The following is an 18,451-nucleotide window of genomic DNA, read 5'->3' on the forward strand; positions in this document are numbered from 1 at the left end:
AAGTTATACTGGTGGCCTAACATGAAAGCAAATATTGCTACCTTCGTGAGTAAATGCCTTACTTGCGCAAATGTCAAGGTCGAATACCAGAAACACTCCGGTCTTCTACAGCAACTGGAGATACCAGAATGGAAGTGGGAGAGAATCACTATGGACTTCATAACCAAGTTGCCCAAGACAACGGGTGGACTTGATACCATATGGGTCATCGTCGATAGATTGACCAAGTCTGCACACTTCCTACCTATCAAGGAAACTGATAAGATGGAGAAACTTACGAGAACATACATTAGGGAAATCGTGCGACTGCATGGTGTTCCTATATCCATTATCTCCGATAGAGATAGTAGGTTTACCTCAAGATTCTGGCAATCACTACAGCATTCCCTAGGAACAAGGTTGGAGATGCGCACAGCCTACCATCCACATACTGACGGAAAAAGTGAGAGGACCATCCAAACACTGGAAGATATGTTGAGAGCCTGTGTGATTGACTTTGGAAAGGCATGGGATACTCATTTACCCCTTGTCGAGTTTTCCTATAATAACAATTATCACACGAGCATCAAGGCTGCTCCATTTGAAGCTCTCTACGACCGAAAGTGCAGATCCCCTCTTTGCTAGGCTGAGGTGGGTGACACCCAATTAGCTAAGGGACAAGCTTCTAATAGTACTCTCACCGGTCCAGAGATCATTCGGGAAACGATGGAGAAAATCGTTCAGATCCGTGAACGATTGAAAGCCTCTAGAGATCGACAGAAGAGCTACGCTGATAAACGAAGAAAACCTTTGGAATTTCAGGTGGAAGACCGAGTCCTTCTCAAAGTCTCACCCTGGAAGGGATTGATATGCTTCGGAAAGCGTGAAAAGCTAAATCCAATATACGTTGGGCCTTTCGAGATTCTCGCAAGAGCCGGACCAGTAGCTTACAAACTCAATCTACCGAACGAACTTCGTAACGTACATTCTACCTTCCACGTTTCCAACTTGAAAAAGTGTCTATTCGACAAGACTCTTGTAATTCCACTCGACGAGATCGAGATCAAGGAGAGCCTCAACTTCGTGGAAGAACCCGTAGAAGTCATGGACCGTGAAGTCAAACAGACGAAACAAAGCCGCATCCCGATTGTGAAGGTTCGCTGGAACGCCAAGCGAGGACCGGAATTTACATGGGAGCGAGAGGATCAGATGAAACTGAAATATCCTCATCTTTTGGTTGGGTTTTGAGCATTCTAACACTCCTAAGTGTACATGCAACCCTAAATACCTTGGATCTATGTTTTCTCTATTATACATGCAAATAAGAACTTCCAAGGTATTATCCTAATCTAGTATACAAAACAATAACTATAGCAAGATAGAATACATACCTCTTTGGTGTAGAAAGTCTTCATGAAGCTTGAGTGCCTAGTGCCCCAAGTGTGACACCTCAAATGGAATCACAATCATCAAAACACTTAGAATAACTTGAGAGAATTCTACAACTCATGAAATCGGCTAGCCCTCTCTAGAATAATACTAGTGCCGATTTTGCCAAGAATAATATCTTTATATAGTGTTACAATTAGGGCAAACCCTAATTGTCATGACTTTCCATATCCTTGGATCCATGGGTTCAAATACACCATGGAGCATCCATGAACCACCCTATGGGTTTTAGCCCAACTTGATTATCCATGGAGCATTAGCCCACTATACAAGTATGGATGATTTACACAATCAACCCATATATTTAATTAGTCTTCTTTTGATCAATTAATTAATCCTAGATTAATTCTTGATCAATACTAATTAAATAATCTTATTATTCTTATTATTAATATACTAGAACTTATAATATATTAATAACCATAAGTGTCTTATTTCTCTCATTTAGTCTATCCAAGTGCATGATGGTATGCAACCCAAATGGACCATGCCGGGTCGGGTCAAATCTTACCAATTATAGTTATGGACTTAGACATTAATCCAACAGTCTCCCACTTGGATAAGTCTAAAACTATTATTGCGTATGACTTCAGGAACCAACTGGCAATCGTAGCTCTCAAAAGCTTCTGTCGAACTCTGACCTTGTAGATGAACTCTGACCTTTGTCAATGACTTGTCCATTAGATAAGGGATCATATATTCCTCCATTCTAGATATCATATGGACTGAGACATGGATTATAATCATTCTCTCTGTCCATTTGTTGTTTCCCGATTTCCGATTTATGACGACTGACTAATTGAACAAATCAAATCAGTCCTGGCCCGGCCGAGCACTTCCATTTGTCATCATCAAATCATCGAGGGGCCCACAGATATCGCTTTTATCCCAAAGGTAAAAGGAACGGATAAACTTCGACTCATATGGCTTGTTCTACTACTTGTTGAATCATACACAAAGGCACGTTTTATAGCACCGAGTCACCAAATGCATTTTCGTGCTATCAATGTACTATCAACTCATAGTAACAACTCATATCTCTAGGTTTGAAGAATATAAGATATTATCGTCTCATGATCACTCGTGATAAAATCCATGAAGTGATTCCAATGAGCGCGGGTTGAATCCAATACTCAGAACTTATGTGCACTCATGAGTGTTGTAGCCCTTTGTCCAACACCTTAGACCTCTACAAGCCAACCCATGACAGTCTTAATTCATATCTACTTCCAACATATGACCGACTGTGGATAATTTGAATAACTTAGTCATTCCAGAAGAATAACCCAGTTTATTCGGGAAGTCAAAACATGCAAAGTGAAACACAATAATAATAGAATCCAATATGGTATCAAAACCTATCACCATATGATTACACATTATTCATTGTATACTGTTTCAGCTATCAACTTTATTCTTGAATTTAAAACAATAGTTGTCCCATGCTCCAAGCATGTACACTATGTTTTCTTAAACACTAGTCATGCCACACACCAAGTATGCATACTATGTTTGTCTATGATCTTTACTTTGTGAACTAGATCAATTGAACATAACTTCAATGATTCTCTTTTCACACTCCCAAATCCTTACTGCAAATGCAAGAATTCCAAATTCATGCCATTTACTGAAATCTGTTAGATTCTAAACTTATATGCATTGATCCTCTTGTAACGATTATGCACAAAGTCAGAAAGACTTGCCAAAAATCATTACAGAGTATTCCAAAGGAGATCAACTCCTTGGAAACATCCTTCTTGCATTAAGTTTCCTAATCTTAAACAGATTGAAAATTCTAACTTTGAAACATTTCCAGATTCCATTTTGACTATCACTTCTGAACAAGAGTTGCCTCCTTACAGACTATGTCAATATGGTCCTTCCATAATTATCACTATACTTCCAATTGTCCTTGAGCAACCAATCTTTGGTAAACCTTAGATTGTCCTCGACAATTGTTTAATCCTTTTAGTCATATCCAGTTCTAAACCTTTTCCCTTCTTAATGCCCCAGGCATTTGGAAAATTTTAGAACGGATGAATATAACACATGTAATCGATCCTATATCCGAAGCATATGGGACACGATTCATGATGTCTCACATAAAGACTAAACCAGTCTTTTGCTATAACATTTCCATTTCTATTTGCCAAGTTCTCATATTTCAGATTATGAAAAGGGATGCCGTAATCATAATCGAATTTTAGAACGCAAATAATGGACCCGTATACAGAATTTCCTTATGTTGAGCCATTCCAACATGAAATTCATATATATCCTTGACTAAATGATTAAAACCTCACGATCTAAGCTTATAGATTTGAGATGAAGTATAATTTCCTCTCCCTTAATTATAGCAAAACAACTCTTTCCCAATTGAAACTTTTTGTTTTCTATAATTAACATTGCTAACTTGCAATACTTATCATAATTATCATGCTCCCACTAACATGATGATTATTAGCATAACACTTATGCTCCCACTAGCTTTGACATGTACTCAGAAATCAGCTGGACTTCTAGAAATCAATACTTCATTGACTTTCTTACCAAAGTTCAGATTTCTGATGCTAGATTGTTTTGATAAAGTTGTATCAAAATCATACACCTTCCCTTAGATAGCACACTTGTGAGTCTAAACAATTATGAAGAGGTATGCCGTAATCATAATGGTTAGACCTTTTTGCCACTTCTCACAAGTCCAGGTTAGTGTGCCGGTTAACCACACGCGCTCCACTAACGACTTTGAGAATGCAAATATCACAATTGCTATCTAGATAAAATCTACTTAGTGAAAGTGTTTCCTTACCATCATTTTCATGAATCGGAGAGAAACCTTATGACACTTAGATTTACTGGTGTATGTGTTCATATCCATGTGAATGGTCAAAATCATAGTCACAAGACAAGGATAATGACAAACCCAAACTCATATGGACTGAACTCAATCTTAATTTCTTGCCACCTGGCAGCTCAAGGGCCTGCCATTGCTTCCAAGTTGTTGTGCAACCAATTGAGAACTCTAAGAACTCATATGCAAAGCCAACTTTAACTGGAATGGGCACAGAATATGTCAACATGATAGGTTATAAACCTCAAGTCATCTGCTAGAGAAGAACTTCAGGTTTTATTCTTGATTAGTTTTTGAGACTTTCAAGACCTTTAAGACTCCCACTGTCCTCTTGACCTATAAGACTCCCTTGTCAAACATCCAAGAGACAGTGCGGATTCTAATCAAGACAAACACTTCACACAATTGGCCTTAGTTGGTCTTTGTTTTATCCAAAACATCACAACTTACCAGTTTCAAATGTACAAGAGTAGAAAACTTTTACTCTTACATTTGACAAGTGTTTTAAACCTTCTTTAAGACATGTCACTCAAATTACAATCTTGGAGTATGACTCTAAGACTTGTATTGGAACGAAGTATGACTCATCTTCTTGATTTAACCATTTCAACAATTCAAGATCCCTCTTCTTGGTCATAAGAATGCACTAAGATTTCCTTAGAGAACTAATTTTGATATGGTTTCTTAATCATTAAGATGATCACAAAACTGATACGAAAGTACTCTCCCATCTTTTCAGATTTGAGAAACTTTTATCCTTCTGCCTAATTTGATTCTTCTTATTCGCTCTGTCATACATTGGAACCTTATCCAATGTCTCAGAGTTACACTTAAGCTTGTAAGTATAATCATATTTACTGAACTTTAGTAAACTATGACGAATAGTCTTATCAAACTTTTGTGGTGGACTTAATCAGTGCACAATAATGTGTACTCGACCCCTTAGTCCATTACTTGACTCATACATCCATGTGAACGAGTAATTAGTCTTAATTTTTCCAAAACTTGAAAGTTCTCATTCATCATGCTATACAACTTGCATGATTCCAAGTTCCGGTGCAATTGAAACTTGGGTGATGAAAATCTTTCCTTATTTGGTAAATTTAGACATTACCACAAATGAAAGAATCAATTTCATATGTCCATTCTTGCTCTTAATGGAATCATATAAGCAACAATTTTTCCTCAAATGCCATTGTAAGGATATTTTAAAATAAATAAAAACAAATTTTTTTTCTTTATTTTAAAACTATGCGGAAAAACTTATCCTTACAATCCATATGAAAACTTGTTGTTATCTATTCCTAAGCAATATCTCATAACTCCTAAGAAGTAGCTCAAGAATCCGATTTTTCAAACTATGCGATAGAAATCCATCTATGCGATCAGATTCAGCATATTCTTTCTTTAGGTTTCTTCACTTTTCTTTGATTCTTAAACATCACCATGTGACCCAGTCACATCATGTATCAAGAATCTCAGAATAGAAACTTAACAGAGTTAGATAGTGGACTTTACCTGAAGTAGAGTCAAACTTATTGACTTTAACATCCTTAGGTAAATTTTGGCAGCTTCGCAAACAATGCCCCTTCCTTTGGCAATATAAACATATGGACCCTTTGATAATGGTACCCGAGACAATCACAGACTTAGCTTTTCTCTTTACCATTTGGTCAACCGAGTTGACTATGGCCGATCCCTATCCACTGGGAAGAGAGAGCTTTACTGGATAACCAATGTCATCATTATCAATGTCCATAAAGTTTTAGGAAGTTGATCTTAGCAAATAGATAAGATCATTAAGGGTCTTGTCATAGTCTGTTTCATTGGTGTCCCAAAGGAACTCACTATGTGACTTAGAAAGTGATTGAACCACCAACTTTCTCAAGACTTTGACACCCAATTCTCCCGGCTTGTCAATATGTGACTACATCTCCAAGATGTGATCACACCTAGACCTTGCCTTGCCAATAGGGCTTGAGTAACCTTAAACTTTTCAAGAACTTGTGGGTTAGGGAGAATAATTGGAGGAGGAGAAAGAAGTATGATATCCATGGGACATCATCTTCATTTAGGAAAGCTTGTTTCAAGAGATTTGGGAAGATCATAGGTGTCTAAACCAGACATCTTTTGGGAGATATTCAAGATAGTTGATTTAAAGTCCTTAATATGACACCCAATATGAAATATTAAGGCTAGGACCCAACAAACTATTTTATAACTTAGAAGAGGTATGCCGTAATCCAAGCTATAAAATATTTGAAGGTAGGTGAATGACGATTCACCAATTTCCACCAAGATAAACGAAATGTATTATTAGGTTTTAATTGGTTTTGAAACTCCTAGATCTTTGAGATTCATTGAACTGTTCAAAGGCATGTTTCAATCTCGAGTGTGCCCTTCAGGTTTTGTGACTGGGATGCCGAGGATCACAAAACAAGGTGTGAAGTAACCATGCAAATTACTTGGTACCCTTAAGTGTTTACCCCTCAATCGATGTTCCGGTTAACCACACACGCTCCATCGATACTATGATAAACATTAAGTTACCCTTTGCCTACCTTGTTAAATACGAGTTAGTGTGCCGGTTAACCACACACACTCCACTAACCGACTTAAACAAAGTGCAAAGTGTAATTTCATGGATTAGCACCTTATTCACATTTTTCTAAGTAACTAAGATTGGGTATTATTAAGAGTTTAGTTACTTAGTATTATCATTAATACTTTTAATGAAGGGAGAATTCTAGTCCTGTCAAACCCGTTCGGCTAACGACCCTCCACCAGTCAAGCAAGCGGTGGGTGAGAGTGGACACCCATTAAGTTTCCATTTTATAGGCAACAACCTTATACCCACCTTATAGACCGGCTTCGTGAATGAGGCGTACTAGCGGTAAGACTGACTTTACTCTTATACATATATATATTATTAACTTATAATATTATAAAGTATAAGGGTTGAATATTAACTTTTAAAATTCTAAGGGCTAACTTGGAATTAAAGTATTCATAAGTGAAAACTTTACAAATTCCAAAACTTGAGGGTAAGTTTTGAAACTATTCAAAACTAATTAATTCCATAACTTATGTGTTTAAAGTAGTTTTAATCCAAAAACTCTTCAAGTTCCATAACTTGAGGACAAGTTATGGAAGACTTTAAACTAATAAAAGAATTAATTTTTCTTTATTTTATAACTTATGAAATTAATTAAGGTTACACTTTATTTATTTATTTATTAATGAAGTGACTCTTGAACCTCCATAACTTAAGGACAAGACTCTTCATCTTTTGTAACCTTTGCCAACTTTTATGAGTTTTATGAAACTTAAATGTGACTCTTCATGTAACTTGAGGACAAGTTACACAAACACATTTTATACTCAACTCTTAGATTAAAATGGATTGAAAACAACTATTTCACTCAACATTTCTATTAATCTAAGCAACTCATAAGAACAAGATAATTCAAATCAAACTTTTTCATGTAATTAGTCTAAACCTTAAACTAATACAAAACATGAATCTATTGACAATTATCTTTGAAAATGGATTAGCATGAACATTACCACATCAAAAATAAGTTTATAAGTTCAAAAACAACTTAGGGTAATGTTCCTAGTCCATTTCTAGCCAAAAACGTCGAATATATGCTATCTGGGGCTCCTACTCGGCGAGTGCATGAACCTACTCGGCGAGTAGGATGATTTTACTCATGGACTCGACGAGTTCATCAGTGGACTCGGCGAGTCCAGTGCCCAGAAAGCCAGAAAATCGAGTTTTTCAGCATTTTTCAGCAATTTGCATCAAGTATAAGAGAAAGCAAACCTGGCTCTGATACCACTGTTGGGTTTTGAGCATTCTAACACTCCTAAGTGTACATGCAACCCTAAATACCTTGGATCTATGTTTTCTCTATTATACATGCAAATAAGAACTTCCAAGGTATTATCCTAATCTAGTATACAAAACAATAACTATAGCAAGATAGAATACATACCTCTTTGGTGTAGAAAGTCTTCATGAAGCTTGAGTGCCTAGTGCCCCAAGTGTGACACCTCAAATGGAATCACAATCATCAAAACACTTAGAATAACTTGAGAGAATTCTACAACTCATGAAATCGGCTAGCCCTCTCTAGAATAATACTAGTGCCGATTTTGCCAAGAATAATATCTTTATATAGTGTTACAATTAGGGCAAACCCTAATTGTCATGACTTTCCATATCCTTGGATCCATGGGTTCAAATACACCATGGAGCATCCATGAACCACCCTATGGGTTTTAGCCCAACTTGATTATCCATGGAGCATTAGCCCACTATACAAGTATGGATGATTTACACAATCAACCCATATATTTAATTAGTCTTCTTTTGATCAATTAATTAATCCTAGATTAATTCTTGATCAATACTAATTAAATAATCTTATTATTCTTATTATTAATATACTAGAACTTATAATATATTAATAACCATAAGTGTCTTATTTCTCTCATTTAGTCTATCCAAGTGCATGATGGTATGCAACCCAAATGGACCATGATGGGTCGGGTCAAATCTTACCAATTATAGTTATGGACTTAGACATTAATCCAACACTTTTTACTTAGTTACTTGTATTAACCTAGTAGCTTAAACTCAAATTTCGGGACAAAATTCCCTCTAACGGGTGGATGATGTGACAACCCGGAAATTTCTCGCGTACATTCTTCAATTCTATTTAGTATTAGACTCATTTTACTATATGATAGTACCCTTTAGGGCCAAATGAAGCGTTCTAAAAGTGATATAATCAAGGTAGGAGTGTTAAAAAGGGTTAACTCAAAGTGTAGGAATCAAAACCGGGCCAAACACTCCAACACATGGAGTGTGCGGCCATACACCCTTTTTTGCGGCCTCACCCCCTTTCCAACTGCACACTCCATAGACTGACCAAGTCTGCACACTTCTTGCCAATCAAAGAAATAGACAAGATGGAGAAACTTACAAGAAATTACATTAGGGAGATTGTAAGACTCCACAGTGTTCCCTTATCTATTATATCGGATAGAGATAGTAGATTCACTTCGAGGTTCTGGCAGTCGTTACAAAGTTCCCTAGGAACTAGGCTGGACATGAGTACAACCTACCATCCACAGACCGATGGGCAAAGTGAGAGAACTATCCAAACCTTGGAAGATATGTTGCGAGACTGTGTGATAGACTTCGGGAAAGCATGGGATACCCATTTACCCCTTGTCGAATTTTCCTACAACAACAATTATCACACGAGCATAAAGACAGCGCCATTCGAGGCCCTCAATGGCCGAAAGTGCAGATCCCCTCTGTGCTGGGCTGAGGTGGGTGATACCCAGTTAGCTAAGGGACGAGTTCCTGAAAGCACTCTCACGGGTTCGGAGATCATTCGGAAAACAACTGAGAATACCGACAGAAAAGCTATGCTGACAAGCGAAGGAAACCTTTGGAATTCCAGGTGGGCGACCGAGTTCTACTGAAGGTCTCACCCTGTAAGGGCTTGATACGCTTTGGAAAGCGGTGAAATCTAAATCTAAGGTACATTGTGTTGGATTAATGTCTAAGTCCATAACTATATTTGGTAAGACTTGACTCGACCCGGCATGGTCCATTTGGGTTGCATACCATCATGCACTTGAATGAGAGAAATAAGACACTTATGGTTATTAATATATTATAAGTTCTAGTATATTAATAATAAGAATAATAAGATTATTTAATTAGTATTGATCAAGAATTAATCTAGGATTAATTAAGTGATCAAAAGAAGACTAATTAAATATATGGGTTGATTGTGTAAATCATCCATACTTGTATAGTGGGCTAATGCTCCATGGATAATCAAGTTGGGCTAAAACCCATAGGATGGTCCATGGATTCTCCATGGTGTATTTGTACCCATGGATCCAAGGAAATGGAAAGCCATGACAATTAAGAGTTTACCCTAATTGTGTAACTATATAAGCATCTTATTATTGAGGAAAAATCGGCCACTAGAGATAGTGAAGAAAGGGCTAGCCGATTTTGAAGAGTGTAGAATTCTCTCAAGTTATTCTAAGTGTTTTGATGATTGTGATTCCATTTGAGGTGTCACACTTGGGGCACTAGGCACTCAAGCTTCATGAAGACATTCTACACCAAAGAGGTATGTATTCTATCTTGCTATAGTTATTGTTTTGTATGCTAGATTAGGATAATACCTTGGAAGTTCTTATTTGCATGTATAATAGAGAAAACATAGATCCAAGGTATTTAGGGTTGCATGTACACTTAGGAAGTGTTAGAATGCTCAAAACCCAACAGTGGTATCAGAGCCACGGGTTGTTTTCTGTTATATTGATGCAAATATTTTATTTTCAAAGTTGAAAAAAAAAAAAAAAAAAAACATGAAGTTCGTCAAATTTTAAGATAATTACTTGTTCTTGTGAAAAACTAATTATTTGTAAAATTTGAATAATTTGCTTCATGAGTTGAATTAGGTCAAAATTTAATAAAACATAAAATAATATGATTATTTTATTAGTTTTAAAAGTTTGATCTAAAGAGTTTTATTTTTTGAAACCTCCATAAGTTATGGATATGAAAAGGTTTTAAAAAAAAATTGATTCAAAGTTTGTTTTTTGGGAGTTACAAAATTTGGTGTTAATGTTTTAAAGGATTCCATAACTTAAGAATAAGTTATGGATCACCAAAAGTTTTTTGTGTTACCTTGTTTTATGAGTAAATTTAGATTAATGAATAAAATTATGTGATAGTTGGTTTTAATCCAAATTAATCTAAGAATTGATTCTAAAATATGTTTTTGTAACTTGTCCTCAAGTTATATGAAAAGTCACATTTAAGAATCATAAAACTCATAAAAATTGGCAAAGGTTACAAAAATGAAGAGTCTAGTTCTAATTAAATGGTTTTATGACTCCATAACTTGTCCTCAAGTTATGGAGGACCAAGAGTCTCTTCATTTAATAAAATAAAATAAAATAAAAAAAGGTGTAACCTTAATTAATTCCATAAGTTATAAAATAAAGAAAAGTTAATTCTTTTATTAGTTTAAAGTCTTCCATAACTTGTCCTCAAGTTATGGAACTTGAAGAGTTTTTGGATTAAAACTACTTTAAACACATAAGTTATGGAATTAATTAGTTTTGAATAGTTTCAAAACTTGCCCTCAAGTTTTGGAATATGTAAAGTTTTCTCTTATGAATACTTTAATTCCAAGTTAGCCCTTAGAATTTTAAAAGTTAAAATTCAACCCTTATACTTTATAATATTATAATTTAATAATATATATATATATATATATATATATATATATATATATATATATATATATATATATATATGTATGTATAAGAGTAAAGTCAGTCTTACCGCTAGTACGCCTCATTCACGAAGCCGGTCTATAAGGTGGGTATAAGGTTGTTGCCTATAAAATGGCAACTTAATGGGTGTCCACTCTCACCCACCGCTTGCTTGACTGGTGGAGGGTCGTTAGCCGAACGGGTTTGACAGGACTAGAATTCTCCCTTCATTAAAAGTATTAATGAAAATACTAAGTAACTAAACTTTTAATAATACCCAATCTTAGTTACTTAGGAAAATGTGAATAAGGTGCTAATCCATGAAATTACACTTTGCACTTTGTTTAAGTCGTTAGTGGAGCGTGTGTGGTTAACCGGCACACTAACTTGGACTTAACAAGGTAGGTAAAGGGTGACTTAATATTTATCATAGTATCGATGGAGCGTGTGTGGTTAACCGGCACATCGATTGAGGGGTAATTTATTAAGGGTACCAAGTGATTTGCATGGTTACTTCACACCTTGTTTTGTGATCCTCGGCATCCCAGTCACAAAACCTGAAGGGCACACTCGAGATTGAAACATGCCTTTGAAAAGTTCAATGAATCTCAAAGATCTAGGAGTTTCAAAACCAATTAAAACCTAATAATACATTTCGTTTATCTTGGTGGAAATTGGTGAATCGTCATTCACCTACCTTCAAATATTTTATAGCTTGGATTACGGCATACCTCTTCTAGGTTATAAAATAGTTTGTTGGGTCCTAGCCTTAATATTTCATATTAGGTGTCATATTAAGGACTTTAAATCAACTATCTTGAATATCTCCCAAAAGATGTCTGGTTTGGACACCTATGATCTTCCCAAATCTAGTGAAACAAGATTTCCTAAATGAAGATGATGTCCTTTTGAAATCATACTTCTTTCACCTCCTCCAATTATTCTCCCCAACCCACAAGTTCTTGAAAAGTTTAAGGTCACTCAAGCCCTATTGGCAAGGCAAGGTCTAGGTGTGATCACATCTTGGAGATGTAGTCACATATTGACAAGCCGGGAGAGTTGGGTGTCAAAGTCTTGAGAAAGTTGGTGGTTCAATCACTTTCTAAGTCACATAGTGAGTTCCTTTGGGACACCTATGAAACAGACTATGACAAGACCCTTAATGATCTTATCTATTTGCTAAGATCAACTTCCTAAAACTTTATGGACATTGATAATGATGACATTGGTTATCCAGTAAAGCATTCTCTTCCCAGTGGATAGGGATCGGCCATAGTCAACTCGGTTGACCAAATGGTAAAGAGAAAAGCTAAGTCTGTGATAGTCCCGTGTACCATTATCAAAGGGTCCATATGTTTATATTGCCAAAGGAAGGGGCATTGGTTGCGAAGCTGCCAAATTTACCTAAGGATGTTAAAGTCAATAAGTTTGACTCTACTTCAGGTAAAGTCCACTATCTAACTCTGTTAAGTTTCTATTCTGAGATTCTTGATACATGATGTGACTGGGTCGCATGGTGATGGTTTAAGAATCAAAGGAAAGTGAAGAAACTTAAAGGAAGAATATGCTGAATCTGATCGCATAGATGGATTTCTATCGCGTAGTTTGAAGATCGGATTCTTGAGCTACTTCTTAGGAGTTATGAGATATTGCTTAAGGAATAGATAACAACAAGTTTTCATATGGATTGTAAGGATAAGTTTTTCCGCAAAGTTTTAAAATAAAAGAAAATTTTTTATTTTATTTATTTTAAAATATCCTTACAATGGCATTTGAGGAAAAATTGTTGCTTATATGATTCCATTAAGAGCAAGAGTGGAAATATGAAATTGATTCTTTCATTTGTGGTAATGTCTAAATTTACCAAATAAGGAAAGATTCTCATCACCCAAGTTTCAAGTGGACCGGAACTTGGAATCATGCAAGTTGTATAGCATGATGAATGAGAACTTTCAAGTTTTGGAAAAATTAAGATTAATTACTTATTCACATGGATGTGTGAGTCAAGTAATGGACTAAGGGATCGAGTACATAGTCTTGTTCACTGATTTAGTCCACCACAAAAGTTTGATAAGACTATTCGTCATAGTTTACTAAAGCTCAGTAAATATGATTATACTTACAAGCTTAAGTGTAACTCTGAGACATTGGAAAAAAGGTTCCAATGTAAGGCAGAGCGAATAAGAAGAATCAAATTAGGCAGAAGGATAAAAGTCTCTCAAATCTGAAAAGATAGGAGAGTACTTTAGTATCAGTTTTGTGATCATCTTAATGATTAAGAAACCATATCACAATTAGTTCTCTAAGGAAATCTTAGTGCATTCTTATGACTAAGAAGAGGGATCTTGAATTGTTGAAATGGTTAAATCAAGAAGATGAGTCATACTTCGTTCCAATACAAGTCTTAGAGTCATACTCCAAGATTGTAACTTGAGTGACATGTCTCAAAAGAAGGTTTAAAACACTTGTCAAATGTAAGAGTAAAAGTTTTCTACTCTTGTACATTTGAAATTGGTAAGTTGTGATGTTTTGGATAAAACAAAGACCAACTTAGGCCAATTGTGTGAAGTGTTTGTCTTGATTAGAATCCTCACTATCTCTTGGATATTTGACAAGGGAGTCTTATAGGTCAAGAGGACAGTGGGAGTCTTAAAGGTCTTGAAAGTCTCAAGAACTAATCAAGAATAAAACCTAAAGTTCTTCTCTAGCACACAATTTGAGGTTTATAATCTATTGTGTTGACATATTCTGTGCCCATTCCAGTTAAAGTTGGTTTTGCATATGAGTTCTTAGAGTTCTCAATTTGTTGCACAACAACATGGAAGCAATGGCAGGCCCTTGAGCTGCCAGGTGACAAGAAGTTAAGATTGAGTTCGGTCCTTATGAGTTTGGATTTGTCATTATCTTTGTCTTGTGATTATGGTTTTGACAATTCACATGGATAAGAACACATACACCATATAAATCTAAGTGTCATAAGGTTTCTCTCCGATTCATGAAAATGATGGTGAGGAAACACTTTCACTAAGTAGATTTTATCTAGATAGCAATTGTGATATTTGCATTCTCAAAGTCGTTAGTGGAGCGCGTGTGGTTAACCGGCACACTAACCTGGACTTGTGAGAAGTGGCAAAAAGGTCTAACCATTATGATTACGGCATACCTCTTCATAATTGTTTAGACTCACAAGTGTGCTATCTAAGGGAAGGTGTATGATTTTGATACAACTTTATCAAAACAATCTAGCATCAGAAATCTGAACTTTGGTAAGAAAGTCAATGAAGTATTGATTTCTAGAAGTCCAGCTGATTTCTGAGTACATGTCAAAGCTAGTGGGAGCATAAGTGTTATGCTAATAATCATCATGTTAGTGGGAGCATGATAATTATGATAAGTATTGCAAGTTAGCAATGTTAATTATAGAAAACAAAAAGTTTCAATTGGGAAAGAGTTGTTTTGCTATAATTAAGGGAGAGGAAATTATACTTCATCTCAAATCTATAAGCTTAGATCGTGAGGTTTTAATCATTTAGTCAAGGATATATATGAATTTCATGTTGGAATGGCTCAACATAAGGAAATTCTGTATACGGGTCCATTATTTGCGTTCTAAAATTCGATTATGATTACGGCATCCCTTTTCATAATCTGAAATATGAGAACTTGGCAAATAGAAATGGAAATGTTATAGCAAAAGACTGGTTTAGTCTTTATGTGAGACATCATGAATCGTGTCCCATATGCTTCGGATATAGGATCGATTACATGTGCTATATTCATCCGTTCTAAAATTTTCCAAATGCCTGGGGCATTAAGAAGGGAAAAGGTTTAGAACTGGATATGACTAAAAGGATTAAACAATTGTCGAGGACAATCTAAGGTTTACCAAAGATTGGTTGCTCAAGGACAATTGGAAGTATAGTGATAATTATGGAAGGACCATATTGACATAGTCTGTAAGGAGGCAACTCTTGTTCAGAAGTGATAGTCAAAATGGAATCTGGAAATGTTTCAAAGTTAGAATTTTCAATCTGTTTAAGATTAGGAAACTTAATGCAAGAAGGATGTTTCCAAGGAGTTGATCTCCTTTGGAATACTCTGTAATGATTTTTGGCAAGTCTTTCTGACTTTGTGCATAATCGTTACAAGAGGATCAATGCATATAAGTTTAGAATCTAACAGATTTCAGTAAATGGCATGAATTTGGAATTCTTGCATTTGCAGTAAGGATTTGGGAGTGTGAAAAGAGAATCATTGAAGTTATGTTCAATTGATCTAGTTCACAAAGTAAAGATCATAGACAAACATAGTATGCATACTTGGTGTGTGGCATGACTAGTGTTTAAGAAAACATAGTGTACATGCTTGGAGCATGGGACAACTATTGTTTTAAATTCAAGAATAAAGTTGATAGCTGAAACAGTATACAATGAATAATGTGTAATCATATGGTGATAAATAAAAGGTGTTTTATTTATGTTCAAAGGGTTGATACCATATTAGATTCAATTATTATTGTGTTTCACTTTGCATGTTTTGACTTCCCGAATAAACTGGGTTATTCTTCCGGAATGACTAAGTTATTCAAACCATCCACAGTCGGTCATATTTTGGAAGTAGATATGAATTAAGACTGTCATGATGGGTTGTAGAGGTCTAAGGTGTAGGACAAGGCTACAACAATCATGAGTGCTCATAAGTTCTGAGTATTGGATTCAACCCGCGCTCATTGGAATCACTTCATGGATTTTATCACGAGTGATCATGAGACGATAATATCTTATATTCTTCAAACCTAGCGATATGAGTTGTTACTATGAGTTGATAGTACATTGATTGCACGAAACCGCATTTGGTAACTCTGTGCTATAAAACGTGCCTTTGTGTATGATTCAACAAGTAGTAGAACAAGCCATATGAGTCGAAGTTTATCCGTTCCTTTTACCTTCGGGATAAAAGCGATATCTGTGGGCCCCTCGATGATTTGATGATGACAAATGGAAGTGCCCGGCCGGGCCAGGACTGATTTGATTTGTTCAATTAGTCAGTCGTCATAAATCGGAAATCGGGAAACAACAAATGGACAGAGAGAATGATTATAATCCATGTCTCAGTCCATATGATATCTAGAATGGAGGAATATATGATCCCTTATCTAATGGACAAGTCACTGACAAAGGTCAGAGTTCATCTACAAGGTTAGAGTTCGACAGAAGCTTTTGAGAGCTACGATTGCCGGTTGGTTCCTGAAGTCATACGCAATAATAGTTTTAGACTTATCCAAGTGGGAGACTGTTGGATTAATGTCTAAGTCCATAACTATATTTGGTAAGACTTGACTCGGCCCGGCATGGTCCATTTGGGTTGCATACCATCATGCACTTGAATGAGAGAAATAAGACACTTATGGTTATTAATATATTATAAGTTCTAGTATATTAATAATAAGAATAATAAGATTATTTAATTAGTATTGATCAAGAATTAATCTAGGATTAATTAAGTGATCAAAAGAAGACTAATTAAATATATGGGTTGATTGTGTAAATCATCCATACTTGTATAGTGGGCTAATGCTCCATGGATAATCAAGTTGGGCTAAAACCCATAGGATGGTCCATGGATGCTCCATGGTGTATTTGTACCCATGGATCCAAGGAAATGGAAAGCCATGACAATTAAGAGTTTACCCTAATTGTGTAACTATATAAGCATCTTATTATTGAGGAAAAATCGGCCACTAGAGATAGTGAAGAAAGGGCTAGCCGATTTTGAAGAGTGTAGAATTCTCTCAAGTTATTCTAAGTGTTTTGATGATTGTGATTCCATTTGAGGTGTCACACTTGGGGCACTAGGCACTCAAGCTTCATGAAGACATTCTACACCAAAGAGGTATGTATTCTATCTTGCTATAGTTATTGTTTTGTATGCTAGATTAGGATAATACCTTGGAAGTTCTTATTTGCATGTATAATAGAGAAAACATAGATCCAAGGTATTTAGGGTTGCATGTACACTTAGGAAGTGTTAGAATGCTCAAAACCCAACACATTGGGCCTTTCAAGATTCTCGCAAGAATCGGCCCTGTAGCTTACAAACTCAATCTACCCGATGAACTTCGTAACGTACATTCTACATTCCACGTCTCTAACTTGAAAAAGTGTTTGTCCGACGAGACTCTTGTAATCCCACTCGACGAGATCGAGATCAACGAGAGCCTCAACTTTGTGGAAGAACCGGTAGAGATCATGGACCGTGAGGTCAAGCAGATGAAGCAAAGCCGGATCCCGATTGTGAAGGTTCGCTGGAACGCCAAGCGAGGACCTGAATTCACTTGGGAGCGAGAGGATCAGATGAAACTGAAATATCCTGATCTTTTTGCTTAGTTGTTTGTAACTACTTCATTTGTTTAGACTTTAATTTCGTGAAGAAATTCCCTTTAACAAGGGGGATGATGTGACAACCCGGAATTTTCATTCGGTCAAACCCTAAAAGTCAATCACTTCATATTATAAGTCAAGTTCACTTTTACTTGTTTTTGGGAAAAATAAGTTCATTTGATTATTTTAATAATTTATCTTTAAACGAACGGGTGAATGAATGGGCCATCTCGGGTCTCAAAATTTCTTAACCGCAAACACCTCGTGTCTTAGAAGTTCGCGGCCAAACTTTTATGTTTGGGTCGAAAAATCACCCAAAAACCGTAAACTCATGCCTTAAGCATGAGTTTACTCCCCAAGATAGTCACTTTATGTTTACTCCCCATTTACCAAAAGAGTAAACCCAAAAACCTCTCAAGTATCATCCTAGAATTAAATCAAGATCTTCAAACTTGTAAGTGTTGTAGCCATT

The sequence above is a fragment of the Lactuca sativa genome, chromosome 8, assembly GCF_002870075.4.
Source record: "Lactuca sativa cultivar Salinas chromosome 8, Lsat_Salinas_v11, whole genome shotgun sequence".
Taxonomy (NCBI): Eukaryota; Viridiplantae; Streptophyta; class Magnoliopsida; order Asterales; family Asteraceae; genus Lactuca; species Lactuca sativa.